Source organism: Euprymna scolopes, chromosome 46, assembly GCF_053919585.1.
Source record: "Euprymna scolopes isolate OS-2025 chromosome 46, ASM5391958v1, whole genome shotgun sequence".
In the NCBI taxonomy this organism is placed as follows: domain Eukaryota; kingdom Metazoa; phylum Mollusca; class Cephalopoda; order Sepiida; family Sepiolidae; genus Euprymna; species Euprymna scolopes.
Window position 1 is genome coordinate 56737514 of NC_136527.1, and position 24228 is coordinate 56761741.

General features: G+C 32.1%; 2 long non-coding RNA genes across 2 annotated transcripts in view; one reads left to right on the forward strand and one right to left on the reverse strand.

Annotated features, from left to right (window-relative positions):
• LOC145271195 (uncharacterized) overlaps positions 1 to 24228 on the reverse strand; it is a 428562-nt gene that overhangs the window by 43421 nt on the left and 360913 nt on the right. The gene's annotated exons all lie outside the window — the stretch shown is intronic.
• Positions 11051 to 24024, forward strand: LOC145270569 (uncharacterized). Its single transcript, XR_013865450.1, has 2 exons — positions 11051 to 11152; positions 22572 to 24024. It is a non-coding gene; the product is annotated as an uncharacterized LOC145270569 (long non-coding RNA).

Consider the following 24228-nt stretch of genomic DNA (forward strand, 5'->3'; position numbering starts at 1 on the left):
ACAATTTTGCTTGACCGTTAGACGTCCTCAGTTCCACCTGTCTGTCCTCAAGGCGTTTGCCATCAGTTTTAGCCCCCCTTACTTTGTGTAAGCAGAGAAACCTTCGGTTACAGTTGGAACTATTTGGCGGAACACATTCCATCTAAGGTTCTTTTTTTTTCGTGTTTGTCCCTTTCAGTTAATATTACAAAAAAAAATTTCTTTTCCTTCTCACAGAGGTTTATCCTTGAAAAGTCTGTCAGACGAAAAGCACTTCGGGTTTTGTTCTTTTGCGTTTCATGATTTATTTTATAACATTTTTTCTTGGGTTTTATTACATTTCGTGATTTTTTTTATCGACTTATGTATTTTTTAACATTCGATTATGGTTCATTTCTTTTTCATCATATATATATGTGTGTAAGGGGGTGGAGTATATGGGGTGTCGGACACTTAATAGCATTAGTGAATGAGGAGATGAAGGATTGCATTATATTCAGGGTAGAAATTAATATTATATATATATTATAATTGGTGAGGTAAATTCAACTAAATTGAACAACACACATATGACACCGGATAATTGTAGGTGTGTCAGAATTTTTGGGAATTTTTGACACCTAACACAAAACTGCGAATACAATATAAAACACTCGTAATTTCTCTTATCAAAGTGGGTTGTTTATTTTCTTTATATAATATATTTCAAAAATAAACTATTAAAGTCGTTTTAAAAAAATGAAAATATTATTTTTTACTTTTTTAAAAACTGTCTACAAAGTGCCTGCGCGTGTTCATTCAGCCATTTTGTTTACGTAATGAAATCAATTGAATTTTATGAGTTAAATTTTTTTCAATTTTTTCACTTTAAAAATATATCAACATTTTTCTATTGGTTTAATTTTTCGATATTTTCAGGTTCAATGTGAAATTTTATGCTCTTTCCAATAAACAGAATATAATATTCTAGATAAGTGTTTTTTAAAATTCACTCACTCTCCCACTATTAATAAATGTATATCTAAATGAAAATAATTAATTTTCTCACCTCAAATTTATATATCACAAATTGAAGATAAAAGATTAATAAATAAAATAAGCTAATTTAAAACAAAAATTACAGTTATTTGCAAATTTACCTGTAAAGCCCAAAGTTTTAAACCATTAATTTTTAAAACCACATTGAATTTTGTTCAAGTGAAACCTTATAATCTTATTATATTGCACAGAAAGTTTCGTTTAATTATGACAATTATTTCTATTTCATTCAATGTTTTTTTAGATATTAGAAAAAAAGTCATTCCATAAAGAAGAAATAAAATATATTTAATCAAAAACATGTATTTTTTAGAGAGAAAAAAAAATCAAAATTTCGTCAACTTGTTTTCGTATAATCGACGAAAAATAATGGCTGAAATGTGAGCCGATATTTATGTACGGTAACATTTCGGGACCAACTTCAAAAATGTCATAATAATTACAAAGGGGAGATAAGTAACATGTCATAAAGCAAAGATCAGCCAACCAAAATTAATTCTTATTTCTTTTAAGCAAAGCGAACAAGCCACCACGCACGGACAGTGTTTTGAATTTCATTCTCTGCTTTTCGTATTACAATTTATACAAGTTTTATATATATCAATATTTTCATTTGATATATTTTGACTCTGAGTCAAGACGACGACGACGACGACGATGATGTTTCGTTTTTTTATTTTATCCTTCAAAATGTCTGCTGGCAAATTTTCATTATTTTCTTGTTAAAAAAATATTGAAAACTTTTTATCCTGAATTTTCAATCTGTCCAAGAAAATTTAGATTTTCTTATTTTCTTGTTTAAAAAAAGATGTATTTAAAACCTTTTATTCCGAATTCAAAATGCCTGCTGGAAATTATAATTATATTCTGTTTTTAAAGGAATTTTCAAACTTATCTTAATTTTTTCCTGAATTTAAATTAAAATCAAATTTTTTTTTAATTTCAATGAATTTAAATTAAAGTCGATGTTAATTTAAATTTATTGAATTTTTTTAAACAAGAAAATAAGAAAATCTATGTATATTACGCTCACCAGTTAGCAAGTGCTAATTAAAAACGTAAACAGAATTTTTGACATGAAAAACTGAAGGAAACAAAATTTATAACAAAACATGTTTATATCTACAATTTTCTAAGAATACAAGTTATTTTCAATAATAAAAGGTTCTTTATTAAAAGTCGTATTTGGTACAGAAAATAAAGTAATCACAAAACTTAGAGATGTATAAGTTAATATGTTCATAGTGTGAATAATATGCACATGTAAATAATATATGTGTATGAGTGCATGGCACTGGGTATTTACCTTGTTCTGTTTAGTTCGTCACATTTGTTAAGCCATGTATTCCGATAGTCTGTGAAATAATTAGTTGAGGTGATGAATCCACGAGTGACTCCGTCTATGAACTGTTGAAAAGCCTGGGCCGCATTTCTCAATCTGAAAGGCATTCTGATGCATTCAAAAAATCTGAATGGAGTTGGGATGGCGGTTTAGAGGATGTGTTCAGGGTCAAGAGGCCGATTTGTGAGAAAATTGATTTTCCGTTGAGCGAATTGAAAAATCATGCAAGTGCGCTATCTGATAGTTATCCGGTACTTTCGGCTGTTATTGCTCTATAATCACCACAAGGGCGCCAATCAACCAAGGTGTTCTTAGGAAAAATGTGGACCACTTGCTTTGTGACAGACTAATGATGCATAAATCCAGCATGTGTTGGGACTCTTGTTTTGCTCTTTAAGTGATTGGGTCAGAGTCTGCACAGACAGGCGCTTATGGGCGGACCTTGCGTATGTATATGATGGGTGACGCCATGATTGACAGTATCGTTCATGGAGACATGTCGCGTAATGTTTTGAAAATGTTGGTGTGTCGTTTGCGTTTTTTTAGATACGATGGCTTATTTTTCGCTGATCCTGCTTTGCACTGATAGTCTGGTATTGTTATTTATTCTACCGCATTTGACGTCGACAAGTATACCACAACAGTGTAGGAAATCTGACTCTAGAATCGTAAATGGGATCTTTGCCACTGTAAATATCCATTGATATGTGCCTTTCAAACATCGATTTGTGACCGTATGTTGGAATGGGGGAGTGGTTCCCAGCTTGTAAAAAGACCGGTGTCTGTGTGTGTTGTTTCTTTATTAGTTTGCTTGCGATAACGCTCACTTCTGTTCCTGTATCGATGAGAAAATGTATGCTGTAATTCCTGTGACGTAGAAAGTCCAACGCATACAAAGCCAAACGTGTCAGTATCTCTTAGCCATGCTGGTTCCTGTTGATTTAGATGTTTGTGTAAAAAGGATTTTTGTCGACTCAGCGTCTGATTTCTAAACTCCTCTATGAGTTTAACTTTATTTTAAACATCTCTTTGACGTCCGTGTTGTCTTTGTCGACTTCAGGTAAGAGGAATTGGCGGGGTTTGAGGTTGGTTGACTGGGGAGACTGACGCTGTGACTTCTATTATTTTCTCAGCAAGGTTGACCAAGCCTTTGACCGGTGTTGTCTCCCAAGTGGACGCGAGTATCATTTGAATTCCAGGCGGCAGTCTATTGATGAAGAATTGCTTCAAAATATCGGTTCAAGTGGGTTTCGCCTAGTAGATGCTTTATCGTTTTTAAGAGTTTAGACAGCATCCTATCGCCGTGCTCCTATTCCAGAGACGCTTTTGTTGTCACTCCGACTTTTCATTTAATTAATTGTACCTTAAAAGTGTCGTGTGTAACTAATCCAGGTGGGACCACGATTAAATCGCGCACTTCATACAGTACATTTTTATGATAGTGAAAACATGATGTGGTTGAGCTTGGTAAACCATGAAGCAAAAACGAAAGCATTTGTAAGAAGTTGTGCAAAAAAACAGAGAAGCTTAAGAATCCACCAAGGGATTAAGAAATGGCTGCACAGAGAGGGGCAGGGACAACGTGCTGATGCAAAACCTTGTATAACGATGGAAAAGCAGAGCAAGAAGTTACAACACAGTGCCAAGACACTCCAAGTTGAAGTTTCGCCTCCTTTAGGCATGGAGTCAAGAAAAAGAATCAAATGACCGCCTGCCAACAAGGAAGCCTGGCCAAATTTGGAAAAGGATATTTGCGAATTATTGCAACTAACCGGGCAAGAAAGCGTTCAACATCAGTTGAAATATATAAACACAATTATAACTAACATGGCATCTGAAAGTTTTGGTTATGTACTTTAACTTTAGTAATTTAAAATTCATCTGTTACTTATGATAGTTTTGTTGTAGTTTAACTTTAAGTTAAAATCCACCAGTCCAATACGACAGTTTTAACATTTTATATATTTTTTGTTTTAATAAATTTAGTTAAATGACGCAATAAAAGAATCAACTCAATAAGAACATATTTTATTCATTTGAAAACAAGGTTCCTTTTCCTTCGCTGACTGACAAATAGCAAGAAGAACAGAAATTATAAATTCTGCCAAGAGAACAGTAGTACAAATCTTTACAAGGACTTGTAAGATTGGATAACAAAAAAAGATTGGATAAAAAAAATTCCTGTTTTTTTCTCTCTTATTTTCCCTCTCTATCCTGCTCCAACCAAATATGCAGACCTGTTCCACAAATCCCAAAAACCTCAACATGAAGTATCTCCAGAAAAAAAATCGAATAAACCTAGAACCCCATCTTCCAACGTAGACCTCTACTACCATGTCTCCTTCTCCAACATCAGGGGTCTACGTTTCAACCTTCCAGAGGTTGAAACCCAATTACAGGAGACGACACCGGACATATTCTTCTTAAGCGAAACTGGAATAGGGCCGACCACTTCCCTAGATGAGTAACGAATACTCTAATTTAACATCTAAATTTGACCCCAAGATCGCCATGGACATGGAATATGTGCCTACATAAAAGATGGCTTCCCATGTGGCAGGGATATCTCTAGAGAAGATCCTAATTTACCCTATATGTGCTTCCGGGTTGCACTTGTTTACACCACTGCATTTATATTTGCCTCATAAAAACGGAGTTATCTTTAAGAGTATATCTGAGAAAATTGATCACATCCTTTCTGCACATTCCTCGCCGTACATTCACATCTGTGATGACTTCAACGTCCATAACGTGGAATGGCTGACCCACTCAAATAAGACAGACGATGAGGGGAGGTTTTGTCATGACTTTGCCATTGCTTATGACCTCACTTAGATTGTTCACGAGCCCACCCGTGTGCCGATACTACAGGTCAGTATGCAAGCCTTCTAGACCTTTTTCTCTCCACTTCCCCTGAGCTATGTTCATGTTCCGTTCTTTCTTCTTTAGGATCCTCCGACCACTCCATCGTATCAGTTAAGATAAAATTAAATGCAATAAGTCCCCAGACGTACCCCTCAACCGTACTGTATACAGATACTCCGTGGCTGATTGGGATAGCTTCCGTACATTCATATCTGATCTACCTCTGCATCCCATGTTTAAAAAGGATGTGTCCTCTATCGTATCAGACCTGACCGAATGGCTAATTTTAGGCATATACCAATTGATACCATCTAAAAAATTCCAACAAAAACCCAACACTCAGCCATGGTTCTCCCCAGAATGTGCTGCTGCCATCGCGCACAGAAATCACTTTTCCCATAGCTACAAACGTAATAGATGCACTGATACTAAATCCGCTTTCAGGAACGCTAACAACCACTGTAAAAGAGTAATAAAAAATGCAAGAGAGCTATATGCTCAGTCCGTTAAATCAAAAGTAGCCGATCAATGGCTTGGTTCCCACCAGTTTTGGCAAATAACAAATAGGATCCTGAACAGGAGTGTGCGTTCTATCCCGACCATTATCAATGGACCTGAGGTTATCTCATCAGCAGCAGACAAGGCCAAACTATTTGCCAAGAACTTTGCAGCTAATTCTACCCTATGTGACGAAGGCCATCAACTCCCCATATTTCCTTCTATAACGCACAACACGCTAGGTAACATACAAATACCTGTGCACGAGGTCGCCAAGCTAATCAAGAACCTAGATTCCAGTAAAGCAACTGGCCCTGTTATAGTGTTAAAAAAAGCTTCAAGCTGAACTTGCTCCCATACTTATGAAACTGTTTAAGCGCTGCCTTAAGGAGAAGTGCTTTTCAACACACTGGAAAACCTCATCAGTATGCCCTGTATTCAAGAATTTAGGTGAAAAGTCATCTCCCTCTCAATACAGACCAATAAGTATCCTGTGTGTCATGAGTAAGTTGCTGGAATCCATATTAAATAGAGAAATAGTCAACCTCAGCAAAAATAACCTTCTTAGTGACATGCAATATGGTTTCCGTTCTGCAAGATCTACCGCAGATGTGCTAATGGTCATATCATAGGATTAATGAATCTCTTGACAAAGGCTTCCTTTCCAGGGCAATTGCTTTTGACATATCAAAGGCCTTCGATAAAGTATGGCATAAAGGCCTACTTCACAAGATTTCCAGCTACGGTATCACAGGTAATGTTCTCTCAATCGTTAAATCATTTCTCCCCGATAGGCTCATAAGAGTAGTGGTTGATGGTCAGAAATCAGAGGCCAACAGTATTAATGCTGGAGTCCCTCAGGGGTCCATCCTGGGCCCAACTCTTTTCCTGATCTACATCAATGATCTCCCTAAACACATACTTAAATCATTCATTGACATCTATGCTGATGACACGACCATCTACGGCAACACATCAAAGGCTGTAAATGACAAAGTTCTCTCTGATTCTCTCTCTTCTGATCTCGAGCACATGGTTCAGTGGGAGAAGAGGTGGCTGGTTACCTTTAATGCATCTAAAACCAAGCTCCTATCTTTACATCATCAACGCTCTGATCCCAATCTGGCATCAATTGAAATGGATGGCTCTCATCTAGGATAAGCCCCATGTTTTGACAAGCTACTGGGCTTGACCCTTACTCCTGATCTGAAATGGAGCACGTACATCAAGTCTGTTGCCAAGGTCGCTGGAAAGATGGTGGGATCCTTCTACCGCCCCAGAAGATATCTCACTACTTATGCAATTCTCTATCTATATAAAAGCCAAGTACGCGCAAGGATGGAATACTGCTGCCATATCTGGGCAGGAGCATCTAAAAACAGCCTATCCTGCCTTGACAGAGTACAAAATAGATTTGTGGCTTAGTGGGGAAAGCCCTTTTCTCTTCCCTGCAACCTCTCTCCCACAGAAGAGACGTTGCGAGCCTGTCTTTGTTTTATCGTTATTTCCATGGCAGATGCTCGTCTGAGCTCCAATCTTTCGTCCGCCCTCGCAAATCCTTTACGAAAACACCTGACTAGCTGAAACCACTGTCAAAAATTTTCCACACTCTTTATCGATGCCTAAATCAAAACGTAGATTCCATGAACAAAGCTTCTTTCTTAGAACCGCATGCCTATGGAACTCTGTTCTGTCAGCGTGCTTCCCACCTGACTACAACCTGGATGTCTTCAAGTCCAACGTAAACAAATTCCTGATGATCCTCCCCCTTAAGTAGACATTTTTATTAAACCCCCACACTAACGTACTGTACATACAATAACCCTTATCCCTGAGTGGCTGCCGTACCTTGATACGAGGTGATCACCTTGTAAAAAAAAAAAGAAAAAAGGTCGGGATGGCGATCTGATGAGTAAGAACCCGAAATCAGTAATGAAGACAGCAATCATCACTGAGGACCAGAGGACCACATGAACGCATTTTAATGTATTTTGAGAAACCAGATTAATATTGAGTTTAATATAAAACAATTTAAAGATTTTACTTGTTGTAAAAAATATACGTATATAAATATATATTGGTTTACAGTGGAATTGATTTACAATATCCCGGCTTACATAAATAAAAAATAAATATAAATTGAGGTGAAGTTGAAAAACCTTAAATTAGTAAAATATAACGTTTAATTTTGTACAGTTAAAATTCATAAAATAAAATTGATCAATAAAATGATTAAAATATATAAGGGAAATAATACAATAGACTAAAAAATAACTTAATTTAGGCCCGTCGAGTCTACTTTACTTTGTTCAAGTTATGATCAAAATGTCATTTGGCCACGATAAATGATTGAATATGGATAAAATACGAAATTATTTGAAATGCAGGTACTTATGTTATAGTTTTTTTTGTTTTTTTTTGTATATCTTCATAGCAAATCATCCTAAATCTTATTTATACAAAAACCAAAAATAATAAACAAATTTATATAAAAATGTTCGTGTTTTTATTCAATTTAACATGTTTATTCAGCTCAAAAATCATACAGTGTTTACCGATGTATTGGAAAATTAAAAATGGCGGCCGACTCTCTCTTTAACACGGTAAGTTCGGGAAAAGGTGTTATAAATAATAAACTAGACAACATACTATTAAAAAACCACCGAATATATGTCAAGTTATGTCACGGTAACATATATTGAGCAAATTTCTCACAGTATTTTGTCTAGTTTATTATTTATTACACCTTTTTCCGAACTTACCATCTTAAAGAGAGAGTCGGCCGCCATTTTAAATTTTCCAATACATACATCGGTAAACACTGTATGCTTTTCGAGCTGAATAAACATGTTAAATTGAATAAAAACAGGACAATTATATCCAGTTTGGTAGAAAAGTAACTTATCTTGCCTTTGATAACATTTATTTGTTATATATTTGTTTTTTGACAACCGTTTGGCGTTTCGAATCTATGTGTACACTACAAACCCAAATATTTAATTATCTTATCGATCCAGACAAAAATGTCGGCTTTTGTACTTTTGGGGAAAATTAAAATTTAAAATTCTATTAAATATAGTAGAAATATTTTACATTTTCTGTGGGGAAAAGTTACTCATGAATAAATGATTTTAATAAATTTAATTTCGTTAAAAAACAACTTGCCTATACTAAAATGTAGGTGAGGGGCTATTTAATTTTTTGGGTACAAACAAGGTGTATTTTTTTTAATTCAATATCTTAAGATTTTACTTTACTAATTATCTTTGAAATAGTCTCAGAAAACTAATATTGAACTTTCAAGAGATTTAGATGAAATTGTCAGTTTCATTTGTCCGTTTCTAACGACGCCGTTTAAACATTTTTCAGAATAACATTTTTATTAATTTAGGCATGTAGCTCTTTTTCAATATCTTCATTTTTAATGTGTTTGGTAAACTGCACAAGCACCAGATTAACTTTAGGCTTTAATCTTTCAAGCACAATTAAAAAATAACCAGGAATCTTAAGTAAATACCTATTTACTATGCCTCCCCACGGGACAGAGTTAGACACCAGGGTCGTTTTTTAACGTGGAGAAAAGGTACAAAAATAAAAATTGTCTCAGTCGTGAAGGACTAATGCTCCACCGAAAGAGAACAAGAAAATGAAGTGCAGCATCTGAAGAACAGATACTACACTTTGATCTTGACCAAAAGGCCAAGAACGAAGTGACATAAAATACGAAAACGCGGCTTAAAAAAAAAAACTATCAGTTTCCGGCATTAAATTGCACGTGCATCGAATTAGAGAAATAATAAAGATGAAACGTGTAATCTGTTCTCTCTCACGTAAATATTAAAATATTGGTACTGGTCGCAGTAAGAGTTCCCTGCCGAACACCCTAAAAAAACAATGACTTCTCCCCACGCATGCGCAAAGGACATGTTTTAGTTGCCATAGTAATAAAATACATTACTACACATTTATTGATAATATCTCACTTTTAATCACTTTTATCGACTTTTTTTAACTTTTTTTTTTTACTTTTTAAGAGCATTTTCTTTTTAAATGACAACGTTAATGTTTATGAATATTGAAATAAAATACATTACTACACATTTATTAATAATATCTCACTTTTGATCACTTTTATCGACTTTTTAAAAACTTTTTTTTTACTTTATAATAGCATTTTCTTTTTAAATGACAAAATTAATGTTTATGAATATTGAAATAAAATACATTACTACACATTTATTAATAATATCTCACTTTTGATCACTTTTATCGACTTTTTTAAAACTTTTTTTTTTTTACTTTATAATAGCATTTTCTTTTTAAATGACAAAATTAATGTTTATGAATATTGAAATAAAATACATTACTACACATTTATTAATAATATCTCACTTTTGATCACTTTTATCGACTTTTTTAAAACTTTTTTTTTTTTACTTTATAATAGCATTTTCTTTTTAAATGACAAAATTAATGTTTATGAATATTGAAATAAAATACATTACTACACATTTATTAATATCTTTTTTTTTTACTGTTTATGTGTCAATAACGTTATTATTTAAAAAGCCATTCTTAACATGGGGAGGGTGCAAATTCGCCTAAAAAAGTAGAATCTTATTTTACAGAATTAGCTAAGAGTGTTAATTTACAATAACACCTATGGCACCATTGGCACTTCTGCATGTCAGTAACATGAAGCGAATGCGTGTGATTTAGTTTCAAGAACCGCCGACAGATGTCGTTTGTCAGCCAAAGAACCGGGGTTGATAACTATTATTGTCATGAAAAATAAAAGTTTCATTCAACATACAAAACTAAAAACACATAGGAATGAAAAAAGTTGGGAAATTATTTTAATATTCATTTTAAGAAAATGCTATTAAAAAAGAAAAGAAAAAGTCGATAAAAGTGACACAAACAGTAGAGAACAGTAAAAAAAAAGAAGATATTATTAATAAATGTGTAGTAATGTATTTTATTTCAATATTCATAAACATTAACGTTGTCATTTAAAAAGAAAATGCTATTAAAAAGTAAAAAACAAAGTTGATAAAAGTGATTAAAAGTGAGATATTATTAATAAATGTGTAGTAATGTATTTTATTACTATGGCAACTAAAACATGTCCTTTGCGCATGCGTGGGGAGAAGTCATTGTTTTTTTAGGGTGTTCGGCAGGGAACTCTTACCGCGACCAGTACCAAAATATTAAATAAAATAATACTAATTTTATCTGTGATATTCAGTAAATATATCCGCTCTATTTCGAAATGATTTTTTTTCCTCTTCAATTTTGCTTCTGCGAACTTGCTCTTCCGTTCGTCATCTTAAATGTTAAGTTGAGCTTGTAAAGTCAATCACATTTGAAAAATCGTTTCCTTTATAAAAACAGATAAAGTTAATCGAAAGCAGATTATAAAACAAAAACGTAAGTATTACTGCATGATTTTAGTATCGACTTTTTCACATTAACAGAACACGTTAAAATGTAAGGGAGTTAACTTCATTTACTAAGCGAATAATCCTGAAATGGTGATTTATCGTGGAAAAATTTTCGGTGTCGATTGTTTTTTGTTATCGATACAAAAAGAAAAAAAAACATAAAACAAAAAACAACGGTCAATGCCGAGAATACCTTAAAACGTTTTGGTAAATTATTACTTACTTTCCATCTTAATAATCGTTAGGCACTTCCAAACGATTGGGAAGAACGGAGCACCCACATAATCCCGTAAAGTCAAACTTGTCTTAACTATACGAAATATGGAACAGCAGAAGCGACTTCATGATTTTTAAAACCTTTGTTTATCTTCTTCAAACTGCAATTAATAATTAATCTTTGTTATAATTTTGTTAGATTTTAAGATTTACACAGTTTAACGATTAATAATATTATAACCATTTGTATATTAAATATGAAATACAGTTTTACGAAATATGTACGACTGTTCATTTGGTTAATTTTTTATTCTTTATTTAGTAAAATGAGACAAACTAGATTGGTCTACAAAATGTTTATTTTTTTTGCAATAATATTTTTCAATCGGTTTTAATCTGGCCATAAAATAGTTGGCAAGAGTAATGCTTATATTATAGCTTAATATTAAAAAAAAATTAAACACCGTTAATTATAAATATATGTTGTAACGAAACATTTAAAAAAAAATGGAATGTTAATGGTTTTAATTTTTTTTTTAATTAATTAATTTTTAGGAAGTTTCTTTTTCTTGGAAATTCAACTCATAATAGTATATATTAATTAGAAAAAAAAAACGTTATTTAAAAAAGAAATATAGTAATATAAAATTTATATCAATTTTTAATTGCAACTGAAAGTTTATTTCAGTACGAATTTATCGTTTACCAAAGAAAAAATAATTTTATAAATTTTAAATATTTTTTACTAATGTTGTTTTTTGTTTACCAAAGAAAAAATAATTTTATAAATTTTAAATATTTTTTACTAATGTTGTTTTTTGTTTACCAAAGAAAAAATAATTTTATGAATTTTAAATATTTTTTACTAATGTTGTTTTTTGTTTACCAAAGAAAAAATAATTTTATAAATTTTAAATATTTTTTACTAATGTTGTTTTTTGTTTACCAAAGAAAAAATAATTTTATGAATTTTAAATATTTTTTACTAATGTTGTTTTTTGTTTACCAAAGAAAAAATAATTTTATAAATTTTAAATATTTTTTACTAATGTTGTTTTTTTGTTTACCAAAGAAAAAATAATTTTATGAATTTTAAATATTTTTTACTAATGTTGTTTTTTGTTTACCAAAGAAAAAATAATTTTATAAATTTTAAATATTTTTTACTAATGTTGTTTTTTGTTTACCAAAGAAAAAATAATTTTATAAATTTAAAATATTTTTTACTGTTGTTTTTTGTTTACCAAAGAAAAAATAATTTTATGAATTTTAAATATTTTTTACTAATGTTGTTTTTTGTTTACCAAAGAAAAAATAATTTTATGAATTTTAAATATTTTTTACTAATGTTGTTTTTTGTTTACCAAAGAAAAAATAATTTCATGAATTTTAAATATTTTTTACTAATGTTGTTTTTTGTTTACCAAAGAAAAAATAATTTTATAAATTTTAAATATTTTTTACTAATGTTGTTTTTTGTTTACCAAAGAAAAAATAATTTTATGAATTTTAAATATTTTTTTACTAATGTTGTTTTTTGTTTACCAAAGAAAAAATAATTTTATAAATTTTAAATATTTTTTACTAATGTTGTTTTTTGTTTACCAAAGAAAAAATAATTTTATAAATTTTAAATATTTTTTACTAATGTTGTTTTTTGTTTACCAAAGAAAAAATAATTTTATGAATTTTAAATATTTTTTACTAATGTTGTTTTTTGTTTACCAAAGAAAAAATAATTTTATAAATTTTAAATATTTTTTACTAATGTTGTTTTTTGTTTACCAAAGAAAAAATAATTTTATGAATTTTAAATATTTTTTACTAATGTTGTTTTTTGTTTACCAAAGAAAAAATAATTTTATAAATTTTAAATATTTTTTACTAATGTTGTTTTTTGTTTACCAAAGAAAAAATAATTTTATAAATTTAAAATATTTTTTACTAATGTTGTTTTTTGTTTACCAAAGAAAAAATAATTTTATGAATTTTAAATATTTTTTACTAATGTTGTTTTTTGTTTACCAAAGAAAAAATAATTTTATAAATTTTAAATATTTTTTACTAATGTTGTTTTTTGTTTACCAAAGAAAAAATAATTTTATAAATTTTAAATATTTTTTACTAATGTTGTTTTTTGTTTACCAAAGAAAAAATAATTTTATGAATTTTAAATATTTTTTACTAATGTTGTTTTTTGTTTACCAAAGAAAAAATAATTTTATAAATTTTAAATATTTTTTACTAATGTTGTTTTTTGTTTACCAAAGAAAAAATAATTTTATGAATTTTAAATATTTTTTACTAATGTTGTTTTTTGTTTACCAAAGAAAAAATAATTTTATAAATTTTAAATATTTTTTACTAATGTTGTTTTTTGTTTACCAAAGAAAAAATAATTTTATAAATTTTAAATATTTTTTACTAATGTTGTTTTTTGTTTACCAAAAGAAAAAAAAACTATAAATCTTAAATGTTTTTCATTGGTTTGTTTTGTAGTGGGGATGACTCGATTCCGTTTATGAATGCATCCCTGATGTATTCATCCCTCGCTTGTATCGCCGACACAGCCTGAAAGCCTGAAAGTCACAATCCTTAGCAAGTTCTTTTAAGGACTGTAAATACTGGTCCACGCTTTCGTTTCTTTGTTGACGACGAGTTGCCAGTAAATGACGACAGAAGATGCTGTTTTTAGGTTGAACAAAAACCTCTTATAGGGTGTTCATAGCTGTCATTAACGTCAGAAATGTGTTTATAAATCGCTGGAGACATCAGGTAAGTATATCTTGTCCTTTGCCGACGTTATCTGCTTCGTGTCGAATAACGCTTGGATTTGGATGAACAAGGACTTAATGTTGGCTGTGGTGAATGCCGGGATGTTTAATGATAGGGTGGCTGAAGATATTTCTGAATGTGATGGATCCATGCTCTTGTTTCACTTGATTTTGTCCTGAAAGTGATTTGGACGCCTTTAAATTGCCAATTTCTGGTCTTCATGTTGTCAAGGAGTCGGTGTAGCGGACGTCTGCAGTCCCAATTTAAATGGGAAAATAGCGTGATATTGAACTGTGGGTTGTGGAGGGAAGTGTGTGTTTCATTTCACAGTCGGGTGTCACCAATTTTGTAGTGGGGGTCAGAAGTATAAGTGAGATTAAATTTCTTCACCCCCCCAAACAAATAATAAAAAGAATGAAACAAACGACACCTCCTTCTGATTTAAATGCACAACATGTATTTTTTAAACAACAACAATAAGGTGATCACAAAAGGTCCAACGGGTGACAGTTCTTTCGATGTTATTGTAATTAGAAATGTTAGATGAAAGTCCTGCATGAAAGTAATTAAAAAAAGGAATTTAAAGCGTGTGTATCTGGCGAAGTTCGCCTTGCTTAGAAGATGTTGCAGGATGAATGCGTGTGTGTGTGTGTGTGTGTGTGCGCGTGTGTGTGTGTGTGCACACATAGTTTTGTGCCTGCATGGTGTATGCGTGTGATGTTTTACGATGTTGGCGGTGACGAGGTCGTGAACAAGAGAAACATGCTCTCGTGGTGTCTAGAAGTGAGCTGAGAGAGACAGAAAGCTGAAATGTCTCTGTAGACGGCTATTGTATACATTTTTGGACGGCTCCAGAAAGGGACTGCTCCTGCTGATATTTTCGCTATGGAAATTCGTTAAAAAGATTATAATTTTTTCTTTGGCTGGTTGTGTCACGTGACTTGCTTTCACCTATGTCCGCCAAACATGTTATTTTTACTTTTGTTGTTTGAGAAAAGTGTGTGGGCAAAATTTGAAATTGTACCGTTGCTGACAGATTATATATTTTCTTAAATGCGCTGGGAAATTGTAATGAATAATGGTTTGTTATTTGCGTGCGAGTGTGCGTGTGTGTGTGACTGCACAGTTTTCATCTTTTTTTTCAATTTTCTCAGTGAATTATTATCATTAATCTATTATTTTATTTTCAATACTTAAACATAAAAACAAGTATCAATGTCTAGAACCTGAGGTAAAGCAAAAAATAAAAATCATAAAAATCTTTACAAAGAAAAACTTTTATAGTTTTTTCGGATATGCTGAAAACGAATATATACTTCAAAACTGACACAGATAATAAGATTTCATGATATGAGGAAATTACTTTTTCCAAACGTGGGGATCACATTTTTATATAAATTTAATGTAAAATGAGCAGTACTAGTGCACTTATTGATCCATGCTGAAATTATAATGAAAAGTGATACCTCACTTTTGAAAAAAGTACATTTTTCATATCCTAGTACTACACTCCTGTGTACTTATCACTAATACACCAGATTATAAAAAAAATTCAATACTTAACATTTTTAAGTTGTGCTCTGTTTCTAATACAAAGTTTTAGTAAATCGATCCCCCATTTTGGAAACATCGACTTTTTCAGCCAATTTATTGAATTTAGCCCTTTTTAAATAGCTTTTTTGATATTTAGTTGTTGTTTTTTCCTTTCCTTAATTAAATGTTTGTATGATCGTCTAGTGTTTTCAATATAAAGGATCGATGTATTAGAAACTGTTTACACACGTAAATATACCAAAGAGTTTTCTGTTAATTTATTTGGAAATGTAGTTATCAAATTTTCTGTTCGTTGTTTAAAGAATGCTGATAATTAAAGAAACTTATTATATTGTATTTTTAAGTTCTCTCAAAAATACATTCAACAAACCTTAAAAATACCTTTGATTAAATTAAAAAATAATCACGATTTTTAAACAAATTACAATATTACGGTTCTGAATTTTTTAGATGAGGAATGATTTATTGTATTATTTAGATTATTAAGACTACTGTTCTCATCTTGGGTGTTATTTATTGTGCAAACATTGTAAAAATAACATTTAAGATGAAGACAATATTCCAAATAATCCAAAAATATGAATCACAATATGTTTTTCTTTGCATATATTTTTTACATGTCGAAAACTTTTTTTGTTTTTCTTGCAATAATTTAATTCTGTTTGAAAAGTGAAGGTGACATAAAATTAAATTATTTTGTATTTTGGGGACAGTAACTGTGATAGATGAAAAGGAAGTTATTATAAATGGGGCTTTCATAAGTAGATGTTTTGAATTTGTGTATGGAAAATCGTAACTTACTTGACTAGCATGTTTGTATGCTTCAAAGGATTGGTCATGTAACAAAAAAAAAGAAAGGAAAGAAAGAAAACCTAAAATGGTTGACAGTCACTTGTGCAATGCAGACTGTTTCTATTTTTAAAAAAACCTACTAAAAAAGACATCATTTTTTAGATTATAATGAGAAGAAACTGATCATTTTCTGACATGTGCAAAATCATCAAAATGGTTTCTCGTTTCCTCCCCACAAAAAATTTCCCTCAAATCAAAACTTCTTTCTCCCCCAACCTCTTTCCACAGCCAACTTTATACCTGCATAGGTTAAACGGCTTTCTTAAAAAAAGGAAGAACAAGAAAAAGAAGAGAAAATTCAGAATATGCAATCAAAAATGCAAATTGAACAATTCTCCTGCAGTATGTCAATCATCATGGAATCGAGTTACTCACTGAATGTCATGGAAACTGCATGATTGATTCTAGTGATGAGGTTATGGTTGGAGTCTAAGAATATATGAAACGCGCTACAGGAGGAATTAAGTTAAACAAGAATAACGAAATATAGACTAAGCTAGAGGGAAACAGGAAACCCTTGGGCTATATATGTGACCTGCTTTTAACAGGTGCGCTCACCTTTGAAAGTTGTGTATGTCAAATAGTTGATCTTTCACCACTGAAAATATCAATTCTGACAACCTGACCCTATTGATCATAAATAATATGTGTGCGTGTGTTTTTTTTAAAATGTTTTAATATTAGGAACACCTGATGCATGGTTGAAACCATCTGATGGTAAACACGTGGTAATTTAAAATTAACATCGGTAGATGACACTCGATGACTACCGTGCGTGCATACTGCTCAAGTTAATAATAAAACTTATAATCTATTTTGCTGAAAAGAATATTCTTTTAAAAACTAAATTTTTCTTGTTCCTCTACCCAACATCCAAACTTATTTATAACTTTCTGAACAAATCCTAATTATGTCTTTGACATCTGCAAGTGATGCAAATAGGGGATAACTCACATCCAAACTATTTGCATGTTTAGTCATTATGCTACATGTCATGACTCTACTCTCCATCAATCGTATGTTAAAGTGATCTTGTGTTGCTCATCATCCTAATATATTTTGCAAGGCATTAATGTATTATATAATGGCAAGATCATATATCTATTGGAGAGCATCAATGGAATGTTAGACTCCTCATATGGCCTTTCCCATTGATGTCGACTCCTCCATATTGGGATATCATCTTGTTCCATGGATGAATCACTATCCGACTCAGAGCAGCCAATGCAGCCTTTCTTAACGGTCTTTCACGTTCCTTGATTGACGATCTTTAATATGAGACGTGACTGTTTTTTCTCCAATTTTAAAATCTATGAACTTTGTTTTCTTCTTTGAATTCTCTATCAGTTTTTCTTAGCTTTCGGGATGTTATACCAATATAAAAGATTAATGTATCTCTTGTAGAGCGATCTCATGTTGCTCATCACGCTAGTATACTTTACAAAGCATGAATATATGTAATGGCAAGATCATGTATCTATTGGAGAGCATGGTAAGAATTTCGTCGTTTCACTCACATTGAATCTGACAGCCACCAACATTTGGTTAATGTATATATCCATGACTGTTTATTATTCCATTTTTTTCACTAAAACGTTCTACTTTGCCGTTAGTTTGGGGTGATAAAATGATGTGCTCACATGATGTATGTTGAGTCCTACAATTAACAGTAATGTTAGAAAAACATTGAAAAGCTGTAATATGTGGAGAGATTGAAAATTCAGTTATGGTGGAGTATATATGGATGGGAAAGGGAAACCATAGACCCGTATAGGATGAAGTACATAATCATGGATTGATGAGAACAATGAAAATTAAGGTGTCTTAAGGAAACAAATAATCTTTAAACCAGCTAAAAATACCACCTTTTAGGCAACAAAGCATCTCTAATCGTAATTGTTGTCGTTCCAGGTTAGACAACGTAACATCTAGTCCATATGCCTCGATTTGCCCTTAGTGACTGTCAGGAGCTCACTAATCTCCACCTTTCTGATATATCTAATCGAGAAATCAGCCAAAGATTGAAATGTGGTTAGACAACCGTACGAGTAACTGCAAAAGCACCAAAACTGGCAGTGTTCATGACGCCCCTGAATCTAGTCGTCATAGAGTTACTTCTTACAGAGAAGACAATGCTATCTAGATTTGCAGCGCCAGAAACAGATTTGAAACGGTTTCCCAAATCGAACAACAGTGTAATCTTGTTAAGAAGTGTTATCTTTCTACAGTTAAGAATAGATTAGAGGAATTTAATTTGTGAGGCTCTGTTGCAAGATGCAAGCCAATAATTACTGTAAAGAACAGAAAGTTCCATCTAGGCTCTGTTGGATGCATTGAAGATAATGACTCTTCATATTAATCAAAAGTGATTTTTAGCCACAAGTTCAATAGGCAAGTCACTGATATCAGGCAGTACCTCAGTTGAAAGAAGGACAAAGAATGTAATGCTAGGTGCGCAGTTTAACGTTAGGTTCAGTATTAATGTGGCGTATTAGTTTGCTAGCTAGGGTGAATGAATTCGACCAAGTACATTAATATGTTGACTGAGCATTTTCTACATATTTTGGCCCAAATTTGGATGATAATCCCATCTTTATGTAGGATAGTGCTCCCATTCATGCAACTGACAGTGTCAAGAGGTTACTTAAAGGGCATTATATTTCATGTTTTAATTGGCCTGCACAATCTCCATACCTCAATTCTATTAAAAATGTATGACATTACATCGAACTACAGCTACATAATAATAAAATGAATACGGGCATAAATACTTTTACTTATTGGCGTGAAACATCTTTTCCATGCCCTTATGACCCATAGTGTCATCATACTGCACTAGCAGTTTTTTTCTATGATGTAACGGTACATATAACCTTATCAATAGTTTGTTTTTGGGTTTTGACAAGTAATACACTATCTCGTCTTTCACTATGAACTATTTTTGTTCTGTTTTAGACGATTTACCATTCTTCATCCGCATCTTTAAATTAAAAAATGTCCTTATCTGCTTCTTAAATCTACACTCGAAAACATAGGACGTTTAGGGGATATCTTATATGATGCAAACTTTTTTGGCTAAAATCGATTCAAGTTCATCGCATCTACCAAGTAATTGCAACCATCTATTTCTACCAATTAATTCCTATCATCTATTTCTACCAATTAATTGCAACCATCTATTTCTACCAGGTAATTGCAACCATCTATTTCTACCAAGTAATTCCTATTATCTATTTCTACCAATTAATTCCTACCATCTATTTCTACTGGGGAATGTCATTGTCTCAGCTCGAATCCACACAAACATTTTCCTTCCATTTAAGGCACTGTATGGTGCAGTTATGTACAGCCATACTCAAAAAGCCCACGTCTATATTTTCCTATTCTGTAGTGGCAAGTTTGATAAATATTCTAGCAGTCTGTGATCAGTATAGATATGGAACTTTGCACTATGCAAATAGTGAGTCAACTTATTAAGGGCGTAGTGTATCGTGTATGCTTCTTTTTCTATAGTCGACCATCTCGTCTGCATATCAATAACTTCATGTGATAAAAAGTAAATTGTTTTTTCAACCTCTCTCTTTACCATTCCTCTGACAATTTGCAATGGACATTCCCCAAATACATGATTGGATGCATCTGTGTACAGTCGGTTGTCCTCATTATATGACAATTTACTACAGACATTCCCCACTTCTGACAATTGTGTACAGTTGGTTGTCCTTCTCAAGATCAAGATAAGCCAGTATAACAATATCTGCAAGCTTCGTTTTTAGGCAAACATCAAAGGCAGACTATCATGTGTTGTCCGATTGGAACCTTGCATATTTTATCATCAAGCAAACCAACGGCTCGGTTGTCTCAGAAATGTTTCTTTATAAATCGTTGATAATATAACGTGATATTGATGAAATTTCTACTTTTATCGATTTGACTTTGTCAAGGTTTGGCTCTATACCCTGTTCACTTACTTTGAACCCCAAATACTGTACTTCTCTTTTCAAAATCCTCACATTTTCTGGCTTTCAACATGAGGTTGTGCTTATGTAAACTGGCTTGTGCCCTATCTATGTGATCTAAATGATTTTCCATAGTTTTATTTGAGAAAATTAAATAAATTACATAAACTCACAGGTATCCTATCTATATGATCGTATCTGAGAATCTTAAAATATCATCGAAATACGGTAATGCATAATCTTGCTGTTCCTGTATAACTATGGACATTAATTACTGGAAGACCCTGGATGCATCTGCAAGTCTGAGCAGCATCACGTTAGACTGAAATAAACCCTGGTAGCTGGTGAACACAGTTTTCATTTTATCGTCCTTACTTAATTTAACCTGCTAGTATCCTGACTTTAGATCTAATTTTGAGAAATATTTCCGTCAATAACAAGTAACTAAACTATTGATGAAATATGGGCATTTCGTCTATTCTCTTAGTCTATCAACTTTTATTGCTTTAGTGGTTTTCAATACTGGAGTCTTATTATGAGCTCATATTTCCAGTATTGATACGCTTCTCCAGCGTATCGGTTCTGCACAAGAAAAATCTCTATTCTACTTCAGCAACATATCAACTTCCAACTTGAATTCTTGGGGTACTTTTATTGCCTTCAATTTTTTTTCTTTTTGTTCCTCATTCATGTTAATCTCGATAATGTCACCAGCCAAACTACACTTAGTTATTTTGCAGCTCCTTCTCAAGTATGTATGCAGATGCTGGTGTTTTAATGTAATTTTCTGTGCTAACTAAACTTAGTTATTTTGCAGCCCCTTCTCAAGTATGTATGCAGATGCTGGTGTTTTAATGTAATTTTCAGTGCAATTAACTGAACTATTGATGAAATATAGACATAATCTTATTGCTCCTAAATTAAACTACACCCTAACTTATTTATTTTAAGTCGCGGTTTAGTTGTGTTGAGATTTTCTGTAACAAAGAAGTCCTTGTGTATAGACTGACTTCCCACCCCTAATCTTAATCGAACAATTCTACAATAAATGGGGACCCATTTGATGTTCTTAAACTAACGTTTTTATCACATAGTCACATAGTTAGATCCCTGTCAAAGTGCTTTTAAAAGATTTTTATTACTGGCACCTCTGCTCCGCTATTCGCCAGAGCTCTATAATTCTTTCCCTGAATTCTTATTGAAAATACGTTTGATGCACCCATTTTACCAAGTATGTGCATCGATGCCTTTGTTCCATTTATCAGGCATCACAGGGATGAAACGCCCCCGTTTCCTATGATATGCTTCCTGCAGAATCTCTGTATATGACCCACCTCGCAACAATAACTAATATCTAATTATCTACCTGCCTCTTTACTTCTCTCTAGTTTAATATACTAGTCCCTTACTCTCTACTTGGTTTCCTCTTTTATGCTTTTATGCTTGTTTTTCAACATGTGACACGAATTAACTCTTGTCTCTTTTATTTTCCAAGTCATGTCATGCCACATGGGGTTAACATCATTAAAAGACTGTAATAGATAATGGAAAATCATGCTCCATTCACTGGCAATGTAAAGATTTCCTTGAAGAGAATTATATTCCGTGTTCAGAATCTCCACACCTCAATCCTATCGAAAACATCAAGCAACAGCAACACAATGATGAAATGTTTAATCTGAAAGAACTTTGGACAAAAATTGAAGAGAAGTAGCATGTCCTTTCACCAGACTATTGCCACAGACTAATTCAAAGAAAACTAAAAAAAAAATGCAGACTGTCAAATATTAACTATTTCATTGTGTTTCTGTTTCTGAGATGAGAACAGTATTCCGAAGAATTAAATTATATACGAAGTCAATCCTCTAATTTGCAAAATGGAGAAATGTGACAATTTTTGTTTAATATTTGACAGTAGAAACAAGTTAATTTTGTTTACTAACCTATATTGCATAAAACTATGCTCATTTTATTTTGAATTTAATAATAAATGTTGTGGATATTTTACCACATAAATTATATTTTTTCAAATTTATTGTATATTTCCAGAATTTGCTACAATGAAAAGAAGTCCATTTATGGATGAGAAGGACCTTTCGTCATTGGTAATTGAAAAAGTTTGAAAATAATTCTAAATTCCTTCACAGAAATTATCTAAAGTTGAAACTTATCAGCTTGTTATCAAACACTTAATTCAATTTACTTTTTGTGGAATCAGATGCAATCAAACATGGGAGAGAAACCACATTCTTGTGTAGAATGTGGTTTTTCTTTTGCACAGAAGTCACATTTGTTGCGTCATATGAAAACACATACAGGAGAGAAACCACATTCTTGTGACCTATGTGACTCTGCTTTTGCACGGAAGTCAGATTTGTTGCGTCATATGAAAACACATACGGGAGAGAAACCACATTCTTGTGAAGTGTGTGGATTTTCTTTTGCACAGAAGTCACATGTGTTGCGTCATATGAAAACACATACGGGAGAGAAACCACATTCTTGTGAAGTATGTGGTTCTTCTTTTGCACATAAGTCAACATTGTTCGATCATGTGAAAACACATACAGGAGAGAAACCACATTCTTGTGAAGTATGTGGTTCTTCCTTTGCATATAAGTCAACATTGTTCGATCATATGAAAACACATACAGGAGAGAAACCACATTCTTGTGAAATATGTGGTTCTTCTTTTGCATGGAAGTCAAATATGTTGAATCATATGAAAACACATACAGGAGAGAAACCACATTCCTGTGAAGTATGTGGGTCTTCTTTTGCACAGAAGTCACATTTGTTGAATCATATACAAACGCATACGGGAGAGAAACCACATTCTTGTGAAGTATGTAGTTTTTCTTTTGCACGGAAATCACAGTTGTTGAGTCACATGAAAACACATACAGGAGAGAAACCTTATTCATGTGAAGTATGTGGTTCTTCTTTTGCACGGAAGCCACATTTGTTTAGTCATATGAATACACATACAGAAGAGAAACCACATTCCTGTAAAGTATGTAGTTGTTCTTTTGCATGGAAGTCAGCTTTGTTGCGTCATATAAAAATACATACGGGAGAGAAACCACATTCTTGTGAAGTATGTAGTTCTTCATTTGCACAGAAGTCACATTTATCGACTCATATGAAAACACATACGGGAAAGAAACTAAATTCCAGTTAAGTATGGTTCCTCTTTTGCATGTACTCCAACTTTCTTCGGTCCTACAGCTACATACCAAGAAAATGTGTCTATTAACCTTGACAGAGGGAGAAAGTTGCAATTCTAGTTGAAATAAGCGTCCCTAATAAATGCCTTCAATAATACTGTAAAATGTTAAATATTGAACGCTACAGCAAATAGTTTGAACAGCAGTTGCAATCAGCTTATATGAGAAATTAGACCAAGTATTGAACGTCTGTCATAACATCAATTTTATAGCATAGTTGTATGTTCTATCCACAATGAGAATTAAAGTAATAAAATTCGAAAAAGTAAAAAAAACTATATTATTGTTATATGTGTGTTAGTATTATTGTGTTAAAAATTGTGTTCCAAATCTGTGTTAAGAATTTTCTTTTAAAAACAAAGTTTTTATTCTCATGTAAATCTTTAAAATCACCCGAAATTACACACACGCTTTTATGCCGCAGTCACGTTTAAACATATTTTCACTTTTCTTTTTAAATTTAATATATCCGAATAAAA